Raw genomic sequence first — 24,089 nt, forward strand, 5'->3', positions numbered from 1 at the left:
AAGCCACAGATTAACCTCAACAAAACAATAGTGGACACTTCAGTCCTCCATATTCACTAGAGGAAAGGTCATCCAGATAAAAATTAAACAGAGAAACATTGTAATTAAATGACATCAGAGTTCAAATGGACTTAATAGACATCTAGAGAACATTCTATCCAAACCACAACAGAATGTACATCTTTGTGAGAAGTCTATGGTCTGTTCTCTAAAATAATAAGACTTAAATCAAATCTCAGAAAATATACAAAATTGAAATAATTTCATATGTTCTACCTGATCACAACTAAATAAAGCCTGGAATCAAGAGCATGGAAAACTACAGAAAATTCACTTGGAAAAACAAGAAGTCAATCCCAAAAGCAATAGATATAAAAAAATTAAGATTAGGGCAGAAATTAATTAAATAGAAATGTATAAAATGATACAAAAACTCAATGAAATAAAGAATTGATTTGTTGAAAAGACAAACAAAATTGACACCCAATAAAATAGAAAACCCGTATTAATAAAAATATAAATGAGAGGGAGACATTATAATAGATAACAACAAAATTCAGAAAACCATAGGGACACGTGTGAAAAACTTACATTACACTAACTTGGAAAACCTTTAAAAAATGAATGAATTTCTAGATACACATGATTTACCAAAATTAAACTGAGATAAATAATTTAAACTTACCAAAATCAAGCAATTAAACTGAAATAATAATAAAATAATTTCCCAGATGGATTCATCAAAGAGTTTTATTAATCTTTCATCAATTTTAAAGAAACCATCAATCTTTCTCTAATTCTTTCATAAATAGAAAAGGAAGCAACACTTGCAAATTCTTTTTACAAAGTCAGTTGTATTACCTTGGTAGCAAGACCAGATAGAAACATAACAACAGCAGCAAAGGAAAACTATAGGCTAATCTCAAATGGAATTCATGAACTTGTAAAAAAGATCATTGACCATAATCAAGTTGGCATCTTTCCAGAGATTCAGGGATGGTTCAACATATAAAAATCAAGACACATAAAATATTACATAGGTGGATTTGATGACAGAAATCACATGATAATCTCAATAATTCAAAAAAAGCCAATCCAACATCCCTTTATAATAAAAGCCATGGAAAGGCTAAAAATGAAGGGAATACATCTCAAAACAATGAAGGCTACATACAGCAAATCTGTAGGCAACATTAAACTAAGTGGGGGTAAAAACTCAAATCACGAGTAAGATGATGATCAAGCAAAGGCGTCCACTCTCTCCATTCTTATTCAATGTAGTTCTTCAAGTCGTAGCTACAATGATAAGACAGAAAAGGGAAATAAAGGGGATACAAATAGGAACAGAAGAAATTAAAGTACAATTTTTTATTGTTGATGTTTTGCAGATGGTGTGAATCTACACATAAAAGACCCTAAAAATCCTCAAGACTCTAAGTACTGAGTGACATTTTTAGCAAATTGGAAGGGTACAAAATCAACATACAAAAACTGACTAATCTTTCCATACAGCAATGCTAAGAACACTGAGGAAGAAGAGAGCCATCCCAATCACAATAACTTCAACCAAAGCAATGAGCGAGTAAACAAACTCTTAGGCCAGACTTACCTATGGAAGCGAAAGGATACACAATGAAAGCTTTAAAACCAACGAAGAATGAAATTGAGGAAGACACTAGGAGATTAAAAGACCTCTCATGTTCAGTATTGTAAAAACGGCTGTCTCACCAAAAGCTATGTGCAAACTCAAATCAATCCCTAACAAAACTGCAACACTATTCTTCACAGAAATGAGAACGAAAACCTTAAAACTCATATGTGGTTAGTGGTAACTGTAGGCTCCTAACTGGGCAAAATGGCGATAATAGTGACTACTAAATGCTCAGCTGGGAGACATCTGCATTATTGTCTCCGTGGTCAGAGACTCTCAAGGAAGGAATAAATAGAATGTAAGAGCTGGGGAAGGAGAAGACCCACCTAGAATATGGACTTCTAGGCATGACAGTGCTTACACTCCTTTAAAAGAGATCTATTTATTTTTTATGCACATGAGTGTTTGCCTCCATACATGCATGTGTACTATGTGGTGCCCTTGGAGGACAGAGGAGCTCTAGTATCAGATACTAGAACTAGAATTATAGCTCACTCTGAGCTGCCATGCTAACTCCTGTTTACATGATCAGCAAATGCTCTTAATTATGCTGGGCCATCCCTCCAGCCTTGGTGTTGCACTCTTGAACTCAGTTGTGACTGCATGCTTACAGTGAGACCTGTCAACATCCTGTCATGGAGAGGAGGCTTCTTGGGTCCTACCCCTCCATGAGGATTTGTATGCAGTTAGTGGTTGGTTGGGTAAGGTGAATTATGGTTTTTGGTGATGTAGTTACTGGTAAAGTATGCATGTTCCTGCAAACAAACTCTCACCCAAGACCCTATAAATAATCCTAATGAAACTCATTGAGTTATTTGAAAGACAAAACCAAAAACATGACAATAGTTGTCAGTCTATAGTTGAAAAGAATGAGAGAATTAGAAGGGGTGTGTGGGAAACACTGCATGGTGGTTGTGCACACCCTTAATCCCAGAACTCTGTGAGTTCCAGAACAGTCTAGAGAGAGAGAGAGACCCTGTCTCAAAAACTAAAAAATTTAAAAAAAAGTAAAAAATGATGGGGAAGGAGGAGGTGTGAGGGAAGCAAGAGAAGGTAATGGGGAGAATATGATAAAAATACAATATGTGTATGTTTAAATATGATAGCAAAATCCATTTTTTTCTTTTAGAGACAGGGTTTCTTGTACCCTTGGTTGTGCTGAAACTCACTCTGTAGATCTACCTGGCCTTGAACTCAGAGATCTACCTATCTCTGTCTCTCAAGTATCTCTGTCTCTTAAAGGTGTGAGCCATCACCATTCAGGGCAAAAATCCATTTTTACATATAGTTAATATATATTAATAAAGAACATTAAAGAATCATTTACTCCTTAGGAGTTAATTGACTATATAAGGAATCTTCAAGACCTTGTAGAAAAGAAGATTCAAGTAGACACATATCTACACTGATTATAAAACATTAAGATATCAGAGTTACCCAAAGCTATCTAAGTTAATGAATGCTTATGAAAATTTTAATTATGATATTTTTGCAACCCTGTTCACTATACTCAACTTATGGGATAGCCCATGTTCCCATCAATGAATGACTGGATAAAGAGAATATGGCAGATCTAGACAACAGAGCATGATTCCTCCATGAAGAAGAAGAAAGGCAGGTAATAGCCGAAAAACAGCTGGAGGCTACCATGCTCAGCAATGTAAGCCAGGCCCAGAAAGACCAATGTCACATTTTCTCTCCTAGGCAGATCCTAGATTGAAATCGATGTAATTAGAAGGAGATTCCCAGGGTGTAGGAAGGGGGAGTGATGTGGAGGTTGATAGACAGACATTACATACGTGTTCAGTACTGTCGTAATCAGACCCATTATTCTGTACAGTTAGTTCTCACGAATAAAAACCCAACCACTTACAATGATAACAGATCAGGCAATTTTAGGGGATTTCTTTCATTATCAACATCTAAATATTTACTTCCAAACAAAAAGGGGAAATTTAAAAGTCTCTTTCCCCACCCATAAATTCCAGAAGAGTGATAACTAAGTAAAAGTCCTAGAGGGCAGAGTGCCCCTCCTCCCACAGCCCCAGCATCTAGAGCAATAGTTCACAGCCTTCCTAATGCTGTGACCTTTTAATACAGTTCCTCATGTTGTGGTGACCCCCAATCATAAAGTTATTATTGTCACTAGTTTCTAACTATAATTTTACCCCTGTTATGAAGTATAATGTAAATCTATCTGATGGTCTTAGGTGACCCCTGTGAAGGGCCATGCAAACCCAAGGGGTTGCGACCCATGGGGTTGAGAACCGCTGGTCTAGACCGTTATTCATATTTGTGAATGAATGCTGTGGAGACGACGGGTGTCTAACTGAAACGAGGAAGGGGCACACAGACGGTAGGTCATATACAGAGGGGGAGCCCACCCTGCCCACCCATCCAGGAGACCATCTAGCAGCTGGCCTTTCCTCAGGAAGATGCTCTTCTTTTATAATGAGAAAACATTCATAACATAGATTTTTTTTTTACCAGTCTCAGCCATTTTGAAGTGTAAATTAATAGCATTAGTTGAATTCACTTTGCAATCAACCATCACCTCTGTCTATGTCTAAAACTTCCTTAACCCTAATGGGGATTGTGTACCCACTAAACACTAGCTTCCGGTTATCCCTGGTTGTTTCAGCCGTCGGATTGCTAGGGATCTTTCCAGCAGTTTTGGAGAAACCGCATCACTCCCCGGGTCTCGGAACCTGTGACTTTTCCAATAGTCTCAGATAAACTGTACCGCACGCTGTAGCCTTTTATGTCTGGCCTTGCTTTTTCACGTTCGTCATGAAGGGTCTTTCTGTCTTCACCAGCCAGCATCCCCTTTCCTCGCAGGGAAGAGCGCCTTATGTTGCTGCACAGAAGATCTTTAGTCACGGTGTCAAGGACCCCGTGACGCTATAGTAGCAATTCCTGGACCAGTGCAGGGCTGGGGAACCAGCATCAGAGAGGATGCCCACCTCCTTGCTGTCTGTCCTTGCAGGTGTGGTCCATTTCTCCATGGTTACAGCGGAAGGGAGGACCCTTCTGATGGAGAGGTGCTGATTGGCCTCTGTGGACCGCTACTGATTTTCAGTCCGTCTCACCATCTCAAATAGAAGGAAACCTGGGCAGGTAGGCGAGCTGTGTCACCATGGTAATGAAAAGAACCCGGGGGACTAAGGTGAGAAGAGGAAGAGAACCCTTTCTTTAGGGGAGGCTGAGTCTCGAAGGACGCCTTCCCTCCCCCTCTGTTCCTCAGAGACTGGCTCCTCGCTCTCCTCACCACCTCATCTACAGTTTGGATGTCCTTCTTCCCCTCTTGTTTAGGACCCAGGTAAGCAAGTGTGACTGGGGCAAACCAGTGGCATTGCCACTTGGCATCGTTGCAGACCTGGGTAGCAGCTGCCCAGTCAGCCCAGGGATCCTCCTGAGCAGGAGTGCGGGGTGGAGGGTGTACAGCACCGGCTTCCAGCTTCCCCAAGTTGTGTTTACACTGCTACGCTGTGCAAATTGGAGTTTCTCTCCGTGAACATCTGGGAGGACCAGCTGGACACGTGTTTCCCTTCGCATTAATTTAGGCTCCTAATTAATCGTGCAAAACCCAAACCAAATAATCAGGAACCGGGACTGAAAATAATCATTAGCCCCCCCTCCCCCAATAACACACACACATTTCAATGAGAACTTGGCCCAGGTGATGGAGCCTCCCTTGGCTCAGCGCGCGGCATGGTGTCCTGGTTCTACACTGGGAGTTCACCAAAAGGAAATGCTGGGAAACAGATGGCCAATGTCCTGTGCAGGGCTGCATCAAAGCCAATGGATGGGGATCTGTGTCCAATAATTCCTAAGAATGCCTTCCCTTAGCCAAGTGTGTTGTGCTCATGGGTGTCAGGTGGCTTGAGTTCAAAGCCTCACGGTGGCAGCAGCGGCTGTTTGGCTGTCTAGCCTGTACTTTTCTCCTCTGTAGAGTGGGAACATGATGCCATGTGTCCCACGGGCTATTGTGAATATTAAGATCATTTATTTCAGGTGCCTAGTTTGACCCTGGCACACTATAATCTCAATAAGTGGTTGCCGTTCTTGTCTTATTTCATAGAATTAATCTCTATTATTGTTATTCACGTTAAAAAGTAGAAAAGTTTAGGAGCTAAGGGAACCTTATCCATAAACCCAGGACATATTTGCATCAACGGTTCATGGATAGAAACATATTTTTCTTGTCTTCCTTTGTCATCTGTCTTGGGCCATAAGAATCCAGCTGCATGTGTAGCTGTGGTCATCAGATGTGTGAGGTGCTCTTCTCTTTTGATAGCAGTGTGGACTAATGCCCCACTCTAACTTTATAGTACCAGAAAAGATGATTGACACATCTGTCATCTGTCTGTGCAGGGGAGGGACAGCATCCTGGCCAGAGGGAAGTAATGTGACCAGAGTCTGGGAAGCACTTATTTTGTAACATTCTATGCTAAGAGCAGGGTTCTCTGACAAGGTTTATTGAGTGTTCCAAGGGCGTCCTGCACATCACACAGTCACCAAGAGCCTGATGCTATCCAAGTGAATCTGAGGCCTCTGCTGTGCCGCACTTGGGTTACAGGAAGGAGGCTCAGGTTATTGATTTTTGTTTCTGTGTTTAAATTCAGGGTGTATACTAGGTGGATACTAGTCAGGGTTCTCTAGAGAAACAGAATTTATAGAATGAATGTGTGTGTGTGTGTGTGTGTGTGTGTGTGTGTATGAAAGGGATTTTTTAGAATGGCTTTCAGTCTGTGGTCCAGTGCTGCGGGAGCTCCTTCCGCTCCTTCAGCCAATAACCGCAAAGATACCAGCCCACTGGGGTGTGGTCTCTCAGCTGCTATTGGCTGGTAGTCCTCCAATGACTGTCTACCAAGAGAAGTTTCGAGGATTCAGTAGTTGTTCAGCCCGTGAGGCTGGATGTCTCACCTGGTCTTCAGTAAACAATGGGATCCTGAAGAAATAGGTTCTAACACCGATGAAGGAATGGACTTCTCAGCCAGAGCAAGAACCACAAATGAAGAGAGAGCAAGCTTCCTCCTTCCGTAGCTTTTATATAGGCTGCCAGCAGAAGGTGTGGCCCAGACTAGAGGTGGATCTTCCTACCTCAAAGATCCGGGTTAGAGGTGGGTCTTCCCACTTCAAATGATTTAATTAAGAAAAAAAATCCCTTACTGGTGTTTTTAATTATTTGGGTTTTAGTTAATTTTAGATGTAGTCAAGTTGACAATAGAATAAGACATTAAGGACAGCCAAGGCACTAGGCAAGCCCTCTTCCTGAGACCTCAGATTCAGGTCTTTTCAAAATTTGAGTCAGGGTCTTGCTAAGATTCCCGAGCTGGCCTTGAACTCATTGTTGCCCAGACAAGGCCAAGAACTTGAGGTCCTCCTGCCTCAAACTCCTTAAGTGGCTGGGTAGCAGGGCTGTGTGCCTACCCTTCCCTTCCCTTCCCTTCCTTCCTTCCTTCCTTCCTTCCTTCCTTCCTTCCTTCCTTCCTTCCTTTCTTTCTTTCTTTCTTTCTTTCTTTCTTTCTTTCTTTCTTAGTATTTTGGAGCCAAGAGGATTGATTTATTCCTCTCACTGTGGTACATTATAAACCAGGAATATTTTTGTAAAATTCATATACTTTAACCTTTTAAATAACCGGTGATGAAAACTGAGTTTCCCAGCACTTTTTCCCCTGGGATTTTCTAACAGATAGGCAAGAGCAGATCAATAGTTACAGATGTATCACAAAGAGAATCATCCTGAAGCTATTGAAAGAACAAAGGCTATCTCTATGTGATGACATTTCAGTAATAAAAATATTAATATCATATACAAATGCTTCTCCCCATATAGTCCTCCTTCTCTTTATCTCCCCCCAAAGACCATTGGAATGCAGCTGAAACAGTTATAGAGCAAAGCACTGGCAATTTTGCAACCTTAAAGGCCAAGCTGACTGCCGAGTGGTCGCCTGTGCAAGCTGCCTTGGTGTGGGTGAGCTGCAAACTGCCGCCTGCGCCTGGAGCTGGGACTCTGCTTGCCTCTTCCATTCAGCTCTCTCTCCTGCTTCAGACTCCTGCTGGTTCCCAGATCTACAGACTCCTGTCCCTTGACAATGCTCTAGACTGTACTCCAGGGCTCCTTGACAGTGCTCTAAACTACATCTCAGGAATCCTGACTCTTGAGAATGCTCTAGACTGCACCCCAGGGCTCCTGAACCTTGACAATGTTCTAGACTGCACTCCAGGGTTTCTGTCTCTTGACAGTGTTCTAGACTGCACCCCAGGGTTCCTGTCCCTTGACAATGTTCTAGACTGCACCCCAGGGTTCCTGTCCCTTGACAGTGCTCTAGACTGCACCCCAGGGTTCCCATCCCTTGACGATGTTCTAGACTGCACCCCAGTGTTCCTGTCCCTTGACAATGTTCTAGACTGCACCCCAGGCTCCTCACAGTCAGGCTTCAGAGCCTTTGGCTTCCCTGGCAGGAATTTTCACCCAAAGGAGACTTCCTTAAATTTCTCCCCTGCATCTTCTGCACTCCTTCCATACCTTACTCTTGTTCCAGAGCAATAGAGTCATGGAAGGTCCTGTCTCTGAAATTTGATGTCCTGGGCAGATTCTAGCTCTCTTTGACTAGTGGTTTGGTGAGTCTGTGGGTGAGGAGAGAGTATCCAGGATAAAATATGCACTTCCAACCGTGATTCTGAAGCAGGCAGATGGACAGGGTCGTAGCTCAGGGCCACCTAAGCCAATCTTCACCCAAAGATGTAAGATCTTCCCAGGGTCTCTCTGGCATGGTTTTCCTATGTCCTTTGGGTTTATGTGACTTGCCTACCTGACTGTGTTTTGGATTCTGCCCACCCTGGCCGATGGCTTAGAGCAACTCCAAGGAACACTCACTTGTTCCTCACACTCTCTCTAGTAGACATCATGGGAGAAAAGTAGGGCCTTACGAAGTTCCCATCCCATCCTCCCTGTTCCTTCCCCAAGTATGAGGCTGCCTGTCTCATCTCCTCTCAACAGAGAAGGCAGTTAATATGTAAGCTTCTGAGATGCTATGTCAGTGCTGAGGGCTGCCTATGCCCAGGAGTGGGACAGAAGATTCCATGCAGAAGCCTCAAAGGGCCAGACAGAAGGGGATCTTTCTGTATCCCAACACCCAGGCTGGGGAATTCTGACTCTGGGTTACACAGGGAAACCTTGTCTCAAAACATAATAAAATGGATAAAAAGATCAATACAAACTGGAAGAGGATTTTCTATGGTAAGCCAAACAGAGAAACTCGACAACTTTAAAGGCATTGTGCGTGCCACTGCCAGTACTGAAACAGCAACCCAGAGTGGTATAAGCAAGACAGGTTGCTGTTCTTGGAACACTATGCATGGAATGCAGCAGCTTGGAAATTATGCATGAGGAGTTCAGCTGAGCTGCATCCTGACGCAGTCTCACTGAGGACCCACTTTCTTTCTTGTGGTTGACAAGTGGCTTCTGGTGGCTTTGGAGATTTCATCAATGAGTCCGGGAGGGAAGAGGGAAATGCCTCGCTTCTGGCATTTCTAGAAAGGCTTCTGATGCAAATCTGACTTAGGTGGCTTATGCCCAATGTCCAGCCAGTCGCCATGGCTGCAGGGAGGGCACTTGCTAATGGAACAGTTTGGGAATGGGAGAAGCTGACTCCTTCAGAACACCGTGGGCTTTTGAGCAGAAACTAAGAAAGGGAAAGCAGGGACCCAGGCTATGGAGGCCACAAACCAATGTGCACCAGCGGCCTGATGGGGACCCTAAAAGACTGATCAAAGCAGCTCCCCTTGGTGAATGGGGAAAATTACTGGTGGCTGGGTGCACACGGGGTGGGGAGTGTGAGCTGGCCTCTGTCTAGAGCAGGGGAAGAGCATTTGGTTGGGATTTTACAGTCTCCCTGCCAGAGTTTGGGCAGGTACACAGTTGGGCTGAGAATACATGCTTGCAGGTGTCTCTGGAATGGACACCAGAGCCACGAGCTGGCACCTTGTTTGACCACTCCTGTGATCCAGTCCCCATTGTCCCCACGTAGGCGCGGACACATGAACGTCTCTCTCATTACATTTCCTTGTGATTGGGAGGTTAATCCAAGCTGAAGGAATGCAATGCTGGCCCACACCATGCACTGGAAGCAACCTCAGGCCTCCTTGTTGTCACAGGTTAGTGGCACAGTCCCCTGTAAGAGCTTGTTTACTTATGCAATACACAGGTTTTACTTGGTTCAATGTACTGTGTTACAGCAACCTAGCAATTTGCATGTTCTTCCTGATTATCTGGTAATTAAACCCAGTAAGTACAAACATACTGTAATTATCGTGTAACCGACCATCTGGACCGAGGGATGGAAATAACCGTGTATTTACGCTATAGCTGTATGATAATTATGACGTAATGGAATGATCAACCATGAACGAGAAAGAGGATTTGCTGAGAGTCACAAGCATGCTTTAACATGTTTCTAGAATTAATTCTAGCATCAATTTTCTAGAAATAGTCAGCATGGTAAGGAAACGGACTGATGAATCCTATCCAAGTGGAGGCACTGAAGGTATCCTTTAAGATGAACTAATAAGGAAGTGAAGGCAGAGCAGGAAGCCGATGTGCCCACTCATTTATTTGGATCTTGTTTACACTTCATTGGACATTGCTAAGCATTTGTTTATTTGAACTGTTCCCCCATTTGCATCAGACAAATCAGTGCCCATCAGTAAATGAGAATGTGTTTGAAATTGGTTGATAGGTTTTTGTTTTATAGGTCTTAGCTTCTTGGAGGATGAACTAGGGTGCTCGGCCACAAATGTCGTTTGCAGATAATAGCATTGGTAATGTTATAAAACTGTAAAGCACACACCCCCTGATGGCCAGAATGGTGACCCTAGCATCCTGACCAATGGGTATGATTAAATATTAAGCATCTCAGAGTGATATGTATACAGGAGACGAAAGGAAAAAGTGAATGTTGGGCAAGAAGATGGCCAAGGTAATTATCAGATAACCAATCAGATAGGAAATATCTGCGTTATTAGGCCTGAACTCATGTGTCCCTATCAAGTTCAAGATTTTGGTAAGGTAACACACACCACGCAATATTTTCTTATAAGAATTTTAAAATTAAGTTGATTGTAAGCACAATCATATTAAGATATGGATTCAGGGTTTTTTTATCTTTAATTTTTCTCCTTCTCCTTCCCCCTCCTTCTTCTTTCTCCTCCTCCCTTTCCTTCTCTCCCTTTTCTCTTCCTCCTTCTCCTCATTCTCATCTTCATTTTTGGTAGGGTCTTGCTATGAATAGTACGCAGGCTTCAAACTCAAGATTGCCCCACCTCAACCTGCTGAGTTCTAGGCGTAGGTTTCCATTTGAATTGTACATTTCTGTTTCTGTTTCAGAATCCCAGAGGAGAAATAGATGGAGGAGGTACTTCTAAACCATCATTTTAGGATGTGACTGCCTCTTTCAGGTGGCTTTTGCCACTAAGTTCTTGCTGTCTATATTCTTCCTGGAAGTGTTCTTTCTGTCATTGTGTCTGTTGGTGATTCAGCAAAGGGCACAGGGCTGTTTTCTCTGCCATTTTCTTCCCAATCCCACTCTTGCTGGACAGCATCATGTGCATTTTAATCATTTATGGTGGTTCTGAAAGGATGTTTCATTGAGTTAGAATTTGGAGGTTCTCCCCCTGTAAATATTTGTATGACTGTTACATGAAGTAAGGAATTTAGTGAACAGAGCAGTCTTGAGGGCCATGATTATCCATGATTCCTTCAATCTGAGTCATGATGCAGGATCTTCACTGAAGTGGTGTATCATAGGTGAAGGCTAACGAACAGACAGGTTTGTGTTATTAATTTTTTTTTCATTCTCACAATTATACTTAGTGTCAGTTGCTTAGGTTTGTTTACAGTCTGACATTGGTCTTTCTGTGACTGGCGTTCCCTGAAGAGATGCAACACACGTCTACCCACCCCAGATTTGGAGTCCTCAAGAGACCACGTAAAGATACCACTAAAGTCCAACTTGGTGAACCAATGAGTTTACTGGGGTTTCTTACAGGAGCATAGGTGGGGGTTGCTTACAGGAGCAGAAATGACTCAAACACAGCTGTATCATCAAAGTCCACCCCAGCATGGGTGACAGACAGCTCACAAAAGCTGGAAACCTGGAACACACCATGCAATGTGCGGGGAGCTCGGCAGGTTGAAGAGTGTCCTTTCCCAGTGTCTAGGGTCTGAACCCCTTCCAGGCAGTTCAGCTGGCTTCTCCTTCTGCCAGGCAGCTGACCTTGTCTCAGAGTCTTCTTTGTGTGACTCTGTGTGAGAGTGACTCTCAGTAGTCTGTGTTGTTTCCCTGTAGGGCGTTAGAAGCCTAGTGAGTCTGGTCAGTTTCAGGGACTTCCTGATTTTAAGTTGTTTGCTTTTGGTCTTAAGGAACTGCCTTGCGGGATGGAGAAATTCAACATGGGAGCAAAGAGAGCAATACAAGAGTGTCCCAGTAACTGCATGTCTGCATGTGGTATGTGTGTGTGTGTGTGTGTGTGTGTGTGTGTGTGTGTGTGTGTGTGTGTATGTGTGTGTGTGTAGACCAGGATCTTGACTATATCTGTGTGAGTCTCTCTCCAGCATCTGGAATGAGTGAGATTGTATTTTCCTCTTGCCAAAAGCCTGCTAAGGGCTGCCCAGGAGTTGGAAGGTGTGAAGGTGGAGAGTGAGGTTCATATCTGTTTGAGAGCTTTGCTCACAAATTTAAAATTGCCTAAGAAAGTTGAAGCAAAAGAGGAGTATTTATTAAAACTACAGGTCACCGTAGACTTACGTTGGGTGCCTTTAAGGCCTCATTTGCTTCCTGCTCCCATCAAAGGACTCGAGTCTCTGTGAATATTCTTTTCTTCTATTTTTCATTATAACAATGCCAGTGGGTAGATTCCACCCCTCTGTTACCAAAGATTGTACCATCCTGATTGTCTAGTCTAAGTAGTACATCCTGTCTCTATTTCTAATACTTGGTTCAAAGAGGGGCCTGAGCCTACTTTAGACTAATGAGTGTCAACTCCAGGATCTGTGGACCAGCTGAGAGTCCCTCCATCTTTGGCTAACTTGTGCTACAGTGTGAAAGGATAGCTGCAGCACTCGTATCCCACCATCAGCACAGGGAAGACGGGATCTGCAAGAGGATTCTGTGACTCCTGGGAATCAGCTGGAGATAGAGAAGTAAGGGGTGGGAAGGGGCTGAATCCATGACCGTGTTGTTTCAGCTACCAAATTAGCCATAATTCTGGAAAATCATAAAGGCCTTAGGGACTTTTAGTAAAGCGATTAAATCTCACTAAACAGGGTCATTGGAAATAAGTTTTTATTTTCATTTATAACGAGACACAAGTAGGATAAGAATTAACTTTAATTTTAATTTCAAAAAAATTTGTTTATGATGGGTGATGGTGGCCCATGCCTTTAATCCCAGCACTTGGGAGGCAGAGGCAGGTGAATCTTTATGAGTTTGAGGCCAGCCTGGTCTATAAGAGCTAGTTTATTTTGTTTTTAACTTTATTTTTATATGAAAGCATTATTATTTTTATTAGTATTTTTATATAAAAGTATTACTTTTGTTTTTAACTTTAATTTTTTATATAATATATTACATGCTACTTTATTTGTTTTAAATTTTAAATTCTTTATAGATGATAAACACACACCACATACATTTACTTCAGGAGGCTAAGAACAGAGGGCTTAAAAGTGACCAACAAGCTTCCACTGTGACTTATAGTTTCAACCAAGTTTCCTTTCCGATTTCTGCTTCTTGGAGTTTTCTGGAGCTCACTACATTGCTGTCTTTGAATTTTATCCTATGCTTAAGTTAACCATGGCAGTGAGCCCCAGTAAGATTCTGGAAATAGAAATGTAGACTTTCTAGAACCTTCTAGTCTTTGTGCCTGCTGCTTGTGTGTAGGGGTTCTTTGCTCTCTTCCACTCTTCTTAGTGGCCTTCAAGGGTCCACACACATGACTCAGTCACTGTTTCCCAGGAGGGAGAGGCTAATTGGACCAGTTCAGGTCAGAGATCAGGCTTTGATCCAGCAACTATGGCCAGAATGCCAGGGTCACCAAGGATACAGCTGACTCTCAGTCCACCCCTGGAGAGTGAGAGGGAGGTCCTGAGAGGAAGAGTCCTGGGGCATGTTGGGAGAAGCATAGGCCCTGGAATGTGCCCACTCTCAGTGGCCTCCAGCCCAGTTCCTTGGTACAGCTGGGCTGCACAGCTAAGGGGTTGTCTTGTGTGGAAACGGAAAGTCAACGAAGTGTGGAAAGTTCTCCCGTGTTCTTAGCAGCACCGAGTACATCGCAGGGACTGGAGAGACACATTGCTTGTGTTATTTAGCCCTTGTGAACCCAACACTGGGGAGCTTCTTTAGCATGACTGTGAAGGACTCCTTTGTCCCTGGCCAGGATCAGTACACAGCACTTTCTCATCCAAGAATGCAACGGTCCAGATGCTCCTCTTGGGAAACAGGGCCCATCCCCTCATCTGACAGACAGAGAAGCTGAATGGTTTCTTTGGTCCATGGTTCTCAGCATGAGCTTCACCTGGGAATTTGCTAGAAGCAAATCAGAGTTTGTGGTACTTCCCAGGACCTGCCTTTGACAGTGACTGTCATTCTGGTGCCCATCAAGGCTTGACCTCTTTGCCAGGCCATTTCTCTGCAAGCTTTGCAACCCTCGAGGGAGGCTTGACCAGTCAGTGCCCTTGCCTGCGTCCCCAGTCTGAGTTCACAGGGCTGCAGAAGGGCTTTTAGAATCAGAGATCCCTGCTTCTTGATTGTTACTTACCGGAGACATCTGGGAAGCCTGGCTCTGGCCTTCTGTCCCTCTGGTGGCCTTTCCCAGGCAAGGCCAAGCTAGTTCTGCCACATCCTCCTATACCTCCACACAGGACAGGGTGGGAGCAGAATGAAAAGAGTGTGGCACTGTGGGGATTTTCTTGTGTTTCCTTGTTCTCACACATCTCCTCCTGCCTCTCATTCTTCCCTGAGGACTCTAGGAAGCTCCTTGGTAAGATGATGGTTAGCAAAGCTGGTGTATCAGGACTTTTGTGGCAGCGTAGGCTGTGTCTGATCCATGCTGTCGTGGTCTGGGGCCCTTCTTCTCCATGCCCATTGTAGAGTCCCAGTGCCCATGTGTGTCTGGTTGTGGTGAAAGACTTCCTCATGGAGTCTATAATCTCAGAGTGTTGAAACTCAAATCCTTGCAGAACTCAGAGCAGGGCACCCTGCACTACTGTATCAGCAAGACTTGCTACCTGTAAGGAACCACAAGAACCAGATTGACTGACACAAGCAGGAGAGAAATTAGTCCAAGATTATGAGAGGCGCCACATCACAGGGAAAGCTGAGAAGCTCCAATTGGGGGACCGCAGGTCCAAGGGATACCTTGGAAGAAGATCTCACAAGAAGATCTGATAAGGGAGACTGCTTCTATAGCCAAGATGTACAGCTGTCTTACTGGGGTGATCCTGCTGCCTATATTTCGTCCTACATACTGCCACCATGACCCCAGTATTTCCCAGTTCCATCCTTTCTATAGCTTGAGGATCCAGAACACAATAACAGGACACCTTGGCATAGATACTTCTGACTAGTGAACCAGAGGTCACATGCCTCTGTTTTAGCTGCAAAGGATCCTGGGAGGGGGCAGTTTGCTACAAGGAAGTTGGAAAATTTCTTTTGAACTTTCAGCATTTAACTCTGGTGAAATAAATGGACAGTAGAGTGTCTAACAGGAGAAAAGGCATTCAAATGTACTACTGAGCACATTCATGGAGCCAGGCAAAATAGGAGGCTTGGAGAACAACCAGATAGTTGAGGTTTAAATGTCATCATGGGGGAAAGCAGAGGGCTATGGGTCATTTTAGAGAATAAATCACTTGTAGAAGAGAAAAGAGGCCAAGAGAACACACAGTAGGTACTAGGCTTATCATCTGATTTTTAATCTCATTCACTGTGTGGGAAGTTTATTCTTCCTGGAGTAAGGACCTGTCAGAAAGAAGACCTGAAGGCAGATGGTATGCACATCATGCCCATTGTTTTTAGGTTGATAAGAGAAATTCAGAGAAGACTCCTTCCTACACTAGCTCCTCCCCAAAGACTCTCACTGTTTAAACCGAAGTACAAGTACTTGAAGTCTTATTTACTGAGACTCACGGTTACTTTTATCTTTTAGTGAGGGAGGTAGAACATGCCTTTTCCAAGGTTCAGAAGGTGATAGATATGCAGGAAATGCCAGGAGGCGCAGAGAGGAAACAGAAGGTACAAGATGGAAGAGAAGCAATGCTAAATAATAGAATGCTGGTGTGGGAGGTCCTTCTATCTATGTGTTGCTTTTATTGGTTAATGAATTAAGCTGTTTTGGTCAGTGGCTTGGCAGAATAGGGCAAGGTGAGAATTCCAAGCAGATAGAGAAGGAGACAGTAGACAGAGTCAAGGAGAAGCCATGGAGGTGCCGCAGGAGACAGACACAGGAGATAAACACCAAATGGATGGAACCTTACCAGTAGGCCACAACCATATGGCAATACACAGATTAATAGAAATTGGTTAATTTAGGATATAAGAGCTAGTTAGCAATATGCTTAACCTATTGACCAACATAGTATTGCAAATAATTTAGTTTCTGCGTCATTATTTCAGGTCTGGGTGACCGAGAACAAATGGACAACCTCTGTCAACAGACTGTAGATTCATATAAATTGATTAATTTAAGTTACAAGAGCTGGTTAGGAACAAGCCTAAGCTATATGCAAAGCTTTCACAATTCAAAAGAAATCTTCATGTCATTATTTGGGACCTGAATGGAGGGACAGAAAAAGACTCGTTACATATGGCATCCAAAGTGGCACACAGGACCTGAGAAAACTTTTAAAAATGTTCCAAACACACAAACACAGAGCCAGATATGGCTTCCTAGTCCCACAGTCTCAGGTAGGCCACAGCATGCAAGGTCCCAGCTCCCAGATGCTGCCCAAAGGCGTGAGCCAACCAGTGCCATGTGAGGAGCTTTGGGAGGGTTTAAGGCTTAGCTCATAAGGCCAGAGAGGGCTACAAACACACAGCAAAGCATCCAGATGGTGAAAACCTTTAAACAGGTGCAATAAAAAAGTTGGTATAGACAGTCATAAAAATAACTTAAAAATAATAAAGTATTTAAAAAGAGAGCAAAATAATATAAAAGAAAAAATCCACTTTGAGATGGGAAATACACAGGGCATCTGGATCCTGTATGGTATTTTGTTGACTTTAATTTTTTGAATGCTGATGAGTAAATGACAGCTGTTGGGAGACATTGGATTATGAAAGGGACAGCTGAAGCTTGAGAGGTGTCTTGGCTTCAGAATGGAAGTTGGGAAATGCATTGCATTGGGAAGAGGTTATACTTTTGATTACACAAGAAAAAAATATTATGATTCTCTTAAAACTTAAGGAAGATCAGATTTGATTGGGGGAGACCTCCTGAAAATTTTGGCTATAGACATAGAAATGAAACGAAGAAAGACTATAGGACTGGTGGTGTGTATGCTGTTCCCCCTACGATGGGACTAGTTCTGAGATGAGATGAGACATGGTGAATCTTGTTGTCTACAGAGCCCTCATGGTTTACTATTACATACTCTCCTTTCATATGGCATGAATAGAGATTTATATTACAGTTTGGTTATGCAGTCCAAACAAACTTGTAAAGTTGACAGATGCCTTTTACCTGCTCAAACATAAAACAGAAAATCATCTTTAGCTGATTTGTGCACACCACACATTCCGTACTATGTTTATGCAGATATATACATTATCTTTAAAAGTTTATCTGTTTTCACACACAAAAAGACCAGACACAAATGAAGACAAGTAGCCCAGGTGATACAGTCTCTTAGAATGCCTCTGTTGCAGTTTTCTCAAAACTCTGCACCCAGAGCAACTTCAAAGCTGCTAGCTGAGATGGTGCAGCCTTACAGACTCTCCAACAAAGACTTCAGATAAACCCTGCACTTTCCCATCACACAGAGACTAAACAAAAAATAATACAGCTGGCTCTCCCAGGACTTGATCATGATCCCAATTTTCTCAGGGTCATGTAAAGATGCTGTTGTCATCCCCAGACAACAGGACGCAGTTTAGAGAACATGATGCCCACATTCTCAAGAGGTAGATTAGGTGGGTTTTGGTCATTTGGTGGGTTATGGATGTTTGTCATTGTTTAAGGGGGTTAGTTATAAGTTGCTGTTGATCATGGTCAGGAAGAAAAGCTTAACAAAGGAGATTAGATTCAAGATCTCTTGCTTAAGGGAAAAAAGGGGAATAAAGCATAGAAATGATGGGATAAAAAAGTAGATTGTTAAGTCTACTTTTGGACAACCACTAGTCCCAATTATTTTACCTTAGGATGAATTTTTGTATATTGGTAGAAATTTAGGGTTATTTTTGTTATACTGTATATATGTTTCTATTCTTATTTAAGGGATAGTATCTATGCAACTCATTTAAAAATGTAAAGTTTTAGTCCTTGAAAGCTATTGGGGATAATAAAGAAATACAGGTTAATAGTTAATCATCTACAACAATCAAATTTATAGTCATGTTAGGTTTATTTCCAAGGTCAAATGGAGATATATTTTAGATAAACAGATAGATAGATGGTCTTCAAACACTTCAGAGATTTATAGAATATGGCATTTAATATGGTTTAATGACATAAGATTTCTCATGACAAGAAGACATGTCTGCTCTTGGCAGCATAAATCTACTATGGAGAAGATGATGAACATGGAAGACCCTCCATATGAAGTTTGTTTTCATTGTGGTAAAGTTAGCCACTAGGCAAGAAACTGCCCTTGCCTTGACTGCTGACAGTATGTTTTCCAAACTGGATAAGCAAGGCACAAAAGAAAGTAACCACTGGACTTTGCCAAGATAAGGTAGGGAAATTCTTCAAAATTACTGCTTCATTGCTGGATGGTGGTGGCACACAGCTTTAATCCCAGTACTCAGGAGGCAGAAGCAGGCGGATCTCTGTGAGTTCAAGGCCAGCCTGGTCTACAGAGTTATTTCTAGGACAGTTAGGGCTCTTACACAGAGAAACCCTAACTCCAAAACCAAAACCAAAACAACAACAACAACCAAAAAATACTGCTTCACAGAAAAGTCTGTCAGATATTCCAGGCCTATTGATCAAAGATGAAAACCTCATCATTGCAGAGGAACCATGGGTGACTGTCCAGGCAGCCAGATGTCTGTCTTTTATCAATTTAGGCAGTTGCTTGTTCTGCATTTCCTGTTTAATCAGGTGTTATTATATCCTTCTTGGATCTCTCATTGAGTTGAAGATTAGATATTATACTTACAGCTTTCCTTAGTTTTAATAGAAAGTAAATCAGGTACAAAACTTTGGACTCTCCAAGATAGGATAAATAATGTAGTATTTTATTTGAATTTACCAATATTAATGGACTAGACATTGTGAATGCAATTCTTACCTGATAATTATTCTTATTGTATATAGTTTTACTATGTAAGAGTTAAAACCTTTTCTTTTTATTTAGACAGAAGAGGAGAATGTTGTGGGATATTTGTACACTTGTGAAGTTGTATGGCTGTGATTGTTGTAATAAAAAGCTGAATGGCCAATAGCTAGGCAGGAGGCATGGGCAGGATTTCTAGGGAGAGAAAAGGAAGGGGAGAAGGAATCTATGTACTCAGGAGATGCAAGGAGATATAGAGAGGAAACAGGAGGTGCAAGATGGAAGAGAGGTAATGTCATGTGATAGCATGTAGAGTAATATAAATTGGTTAATTTAAGTTATAAGAACTAGTTATGAATAAGCCTAACTAGGGTATGGGTGAAGCTTTCATAATTAATAAGAGTTCTCCTTGTCATTAATTGGGAGCTGGTTGGTGGGCCAGAAAAAGACTCGCCATTGGCAGTTTTCAAATAAGAAAGAAGTTTGCAAGCTGGATATCTCACAGAACAGCCATTAAAAAATCTTGACTGTGGAGGCATTGTGGTTGCACAGGGAGCCCTGAGGTAGACAGCATGGAAGCTTGAGGGCAGCCTGGGCTCTATAGCAGACCTTGTCTCAAATATGAAATCAAAATAAAACAATAAAATAGCCCTTATAAAAGCCGAGAGTCCCACAACTCTTACATGCTGGGACCTGGATTCCAGAATACATTCCCTGTTTTAGGTGGAATTTCCATTGTTGTGATAAAACACTATGACTGCAGGCAACTTGAGGAGAAAGGGTTTATTTTATCTCACACTTCAAGGTAACAGACCATCACTGAGGGAAACCAGAGTAGGAACTAGAACAGGGCAGAAACCTGAAGGCAGGAACCAACGCAGAAGTCATGGAGGAACACTACTTTAGGGCTTACTCCCTATGGCTTGCTCAGCCTGATTTGTTATACATCCCAGGCCTTCCTGCACAAGGGTGGCACTGCCCATAGTGAGCTGGGCCCTGCAACATCAGCTGTCAATCAAGAAAGTACTCCACAGGCTTGCACATAGGCCAGTCTGGTGCCGGCATTTTTCAACAGATGTTCTCTCCTCTCAAATGACTCTAGCTTGTGTCAAGTTGACATAAGACTAGCCAGCACACACCACCTTATTTAATTGTCCCAGAAGTCCTCGAAGCTGGGTACTCTGATAGCCACCCCAGAGTAACGGGAGGAAACAGAGTCAGACAGCTGAGCCCTAGGAATGAGGTTACAGAGGACACTATTTGAATGCTTATATGAGTGCTGAATTTACTTTGTAACTGTGGCTCTGGCATCAGATTCAACCAATCGTAGATTAAAAGTATCTGGAGAAGCACAGTGGACGTGTGCATACTTTTCTTGTTGCTCTTTCTTAACCTAAAGAGGAACTGCTTACAGAAGAGTTGTCACGTTGGGTCCTCCAAGCCACCCAGGAAGATGTGCTGAGGCGACATGCAAATATTGTTATTTTACAGGTGAGGTCTGGGAGTCTGGGGAGTCCAGTAGATTGAGGTACGGAAACCAATAACCCCCAGAGATACTGAAAGGTATCTAGAATACAGGTGGCTTTGGTGGCTAAGTCCAACTGGCCAGAATGGGCACACAGGTAAATAGTGTCCCTCCCTGACCTAAAGGGTTTGCACGATTTCCAAGGGACCCGTACTGAGTTTCTGGAGAGTGAGAGCATCAGGCTAACTGGTTCCAGATCACTTGGCGCCTCGACCTGTAACACGTGATTACAAAAGAATGTGATCCTAGAATCTATTCTCTTCCACTTCGGTCTTGTTAGAATTTCTTCTTCAGTAAACATAATTATGTTGCTTATTATAAAACATAACATGGTCTCTAATTGGACATTTGACAAGGATAGGAAGCTAAGGGAATGAGAAGAGAGACGATGTTGCTTTAAGGTTAAATTTGCCCTTGAGTTCCCTGGCAGTCTGGAAGGAAGGGCAAAGATGAGTAGCCCTGTGGATACCCCTCCTAAGAAAGACAGGGACAGTAAGTTACAGCTCACGGTGACTCCAGCTCATAGCTCACAGTGTTTTACTGTATGGCAGTCCCCTTAACCAGGAAATCACAGACTGAGAGACCCTGCGTGCTTTGCTGATTTATATCTGCAATGAAGTTAATATATAATTCAGGCCTAGTACAGTTTCAGCAATGATAATTCATAGTAACATAGAACAGGCCAGGTGAGATGACTTGATAAAGCCATTTGCTGCAGTGCCTGGGACCTGAGTTCAATCCTGGGATCCATGTGGTAGAAGGCGAGACTGGACCTCTCCACAGGAGCCGTGGCATGCACATGTGCGTGCCAGCACACACACACATGTAAAAACAATTAAAAATAAAAAAGAACAATCACAAAAATGGTGTGATAAAATTTCCTTCAAGTCCAGTGTTCCAGTGTGTGTCTCTATCTCTGTCTCCATCCATCGCCCAATGAAGAATCTATGGTGATATACAAAATATTCATCAGTATGGTTATGGACCAGGGCCTGTTCAGGTACGCTCTTCTCTGCTGCCCAGGGAACAATCTGGGGATCTCTCCTTGGGCCTGGGAACCCCTCCAGAATCAAGACTCTTGCAAACCCTAAAATGGCTCCCTTAGTTGAGATATATACTTCCCTAGTCCCATATCCATCCTTCCTCCCCCCTCCCATTCCCCCAAACCATCCCCAATCCTCCCCCTCTCCCTTCTCTCTAACCATCTCCCCTTACTTCCACCCCCCCACCCCAGTCCCCTGCACCCAAGTTTGCCTGGCAATCTTGTCTACTTCCAATATCCAAGAGGGTAACTATAAGATTTTCTTCATGTTCACCTTCTTATTTAGCTTCTCTAGGATCACGAATTATAGGCTCAAAGACCTTTAACTATGGCTAGAATCCACTTATGAGTGAGTACATACCATTTTCCTCTTTTTGGGTCTGGGTTACCTCACTCAGTAAAGCGTTTTCTATTTCCATCCATTTGCATGCAAAATTCAAGATGTCATTGTTTTTTACCACTGAGTAAAACTCTAATGTGTATATATTCCATACCTTTTTAAACCGTTCTTCTATTGAGGGGCACCTAGGTTGCTTCCAGGTTCTGGCTATTACAAATAGTGCTGCTATGAACATAGTTGAACAAATGCTTTTCTCCCTAGGTCCAAATGAGAAGCAGAAGGAGGGAGAACGTGAGCAAGAAAGGCAGGACTAGAGGGAACCTTCATCTGACGATAGATGGAGATAGAGACGGAGACCCACATTGGAGCACTGGACTGAGCCCCCAAGGTCCAAATGAGGAGTAGAAGGAGAGAGATCATGAAAAAGGAAATCAGAACTGTGTGGGATGCGTTCACCCTCGGATACAAGGGGACTGATCGAATGAGAGCTCACCAAGGCCAGCTGGACCGGGACTGAACGAGCATGTGATCAAATCGGAGTCTCTAAATGTGACTGACATGGGGGCTGACTGAGAAGCCATTGTCAGTGGCACTGGGTCTTGTTTTGTCTGCATGTACTAGCTTTCTGGGATCCTAGTCTGTTTGGATACTCACCTTCCTAGACCTGGAGGGAGAGGGGAGGAACTTGAACTTCCCACAGGGCAGGAAACCCTGACTGCTCTTAGGACTGGAGAGGAAGGAAGGGTGGGAGTGGGGGGGAGGAGGAGAGGGAGTGGGGAGAATGGGAGGGTATGGGGAGGAGGGGAGAAAGTGGAAATTTTTATAAACAAATAAATAAATTAATTAATAAAAAGAGAAAAAAATTTCCTTCAAATACATAAATTACTTGAGTCTGGAATGTTCCACATACTCCTTTGGGCAATAGGTGACAGGAGTGTCTGAAACCATGAGAAGCAAATAGATCATCACATAAGTTTCAAATTAGGGAATTGGTTTTCATTTCTGATTATTCATTGTTCGTATTAACGCCCGTTTGGTATGTTGTTTTAGTATGTTTACATAGTGCTCACAGGTCACATTCAGCCTCTGTCCCTGTCTTGCCAAAGCTTCCCAGCCTGTAGCCATCTCTGCTCTGCACACAGGGCAATCGGTACTCAGTTTTCAGAGAGAGAACGGCACTTCTCTTCCCCAAGCCTTTCACCTTGTTTCCCAGAGGATAAACTACAGCCATTACAGACTCAGAGCTCTCGGCCCCACTTTGCCATCCTCCCACCATGGCATCCTCTCTGTGGCTGCTCCCTTAGTCCCCAGACATCCCCTGCTGCCACCCCACTGGGGACAGGAGATGCACAGCGCGGCGGCACTCCGCCCAAGGAAGCAACTGTAGCTCTTACCACATACCATGCTGCTCTCCGGCTCCCACTCTATGTCCAAGGCCTTCTGCACAGAGTCCGTGCCCTTCCTAGGTCTCAGCCCGAAGTCCCTGCCTGGCTTCCACCCCCGTCCTCCCCTCTTAGACCTTGTCTTGGACTTGGTTCCTTTTCCCCCTTACTGCTCCACCCTCACTGGTGCTTTCTGCCCTTCAAACCTACCCTTCCTTGCCCACCTCAAGGCCTCAGCCGTGGCTTACCCTCCTCCTGGACCCACCCTTGCAGCCAGCTCACGTCCCTTCTCAACTGTCCCCAGCCCTGCTTCTAAAATCCACCCCCCAACCCGCTGTCTCTTCTCCCTGCTTCAGCTTGCTCCTTGATTTCAGTATCTGTGGTGACCATTTCTGACTACCTGTTTGTTTGGTTTCACCAGGCAATGTAAATTCCTTAGGGCTGGGGGTGGGGTGGAGCTCACATTTTGTTCATTATTGCTGTGTGCTTTGCCCCAGAGCAGTGCCTGGCACCTAGGAGAGACCGAGTGTGTGGCATGAACGCGTTCAAGTCTGTGATTGGTCAGCGGCTATAGGCAAGCTGTACATATAGAGTCTTCCTGGATAAAGACATCTTTATAGCAATGTAAAGTTTGGAGACATAGCTATGCATT

General features: G+C 43.3%; 1 long non-coding RNA gene across 1 annotated transcript; it reads right to left on the minus strand.

Moving 5' to 3' along the window:
- Nucleotides 1-12,982: 12,982 nt before the first annotated feature.
- LOC146890287 (uncharacterized) lies at nt 12,983-23,787 on the minus strand. The gene is made up of 2 exons (XR_014999163.2): nt 23,457-23,787; nt 12,983-14,942 (listed from the first exon to the last, which is right to left on the minus strand). It is a non-coding gene; the product is annotated as an uncharacterized LOC146890287 (long non-coding RNA).
- Nucleotides 23,788-24,089: the final 302 nt, after the last annotated feature.

The sequence above is a fragment of the Myodes glareolus genome, chromosome 22 (genome assembly GCF_982192425.1).
Source record: "Myodes glareolus chromosome 22, mMyoGla1.1, whole genome shotgun sequence".
In the NCBI taxonomy this organism is placed as follows: Eukaryota; Metazoa; Chordata; class Mammalia; order Rodentia; family Cricetidae; genus Myodes; species Myodes glareolus.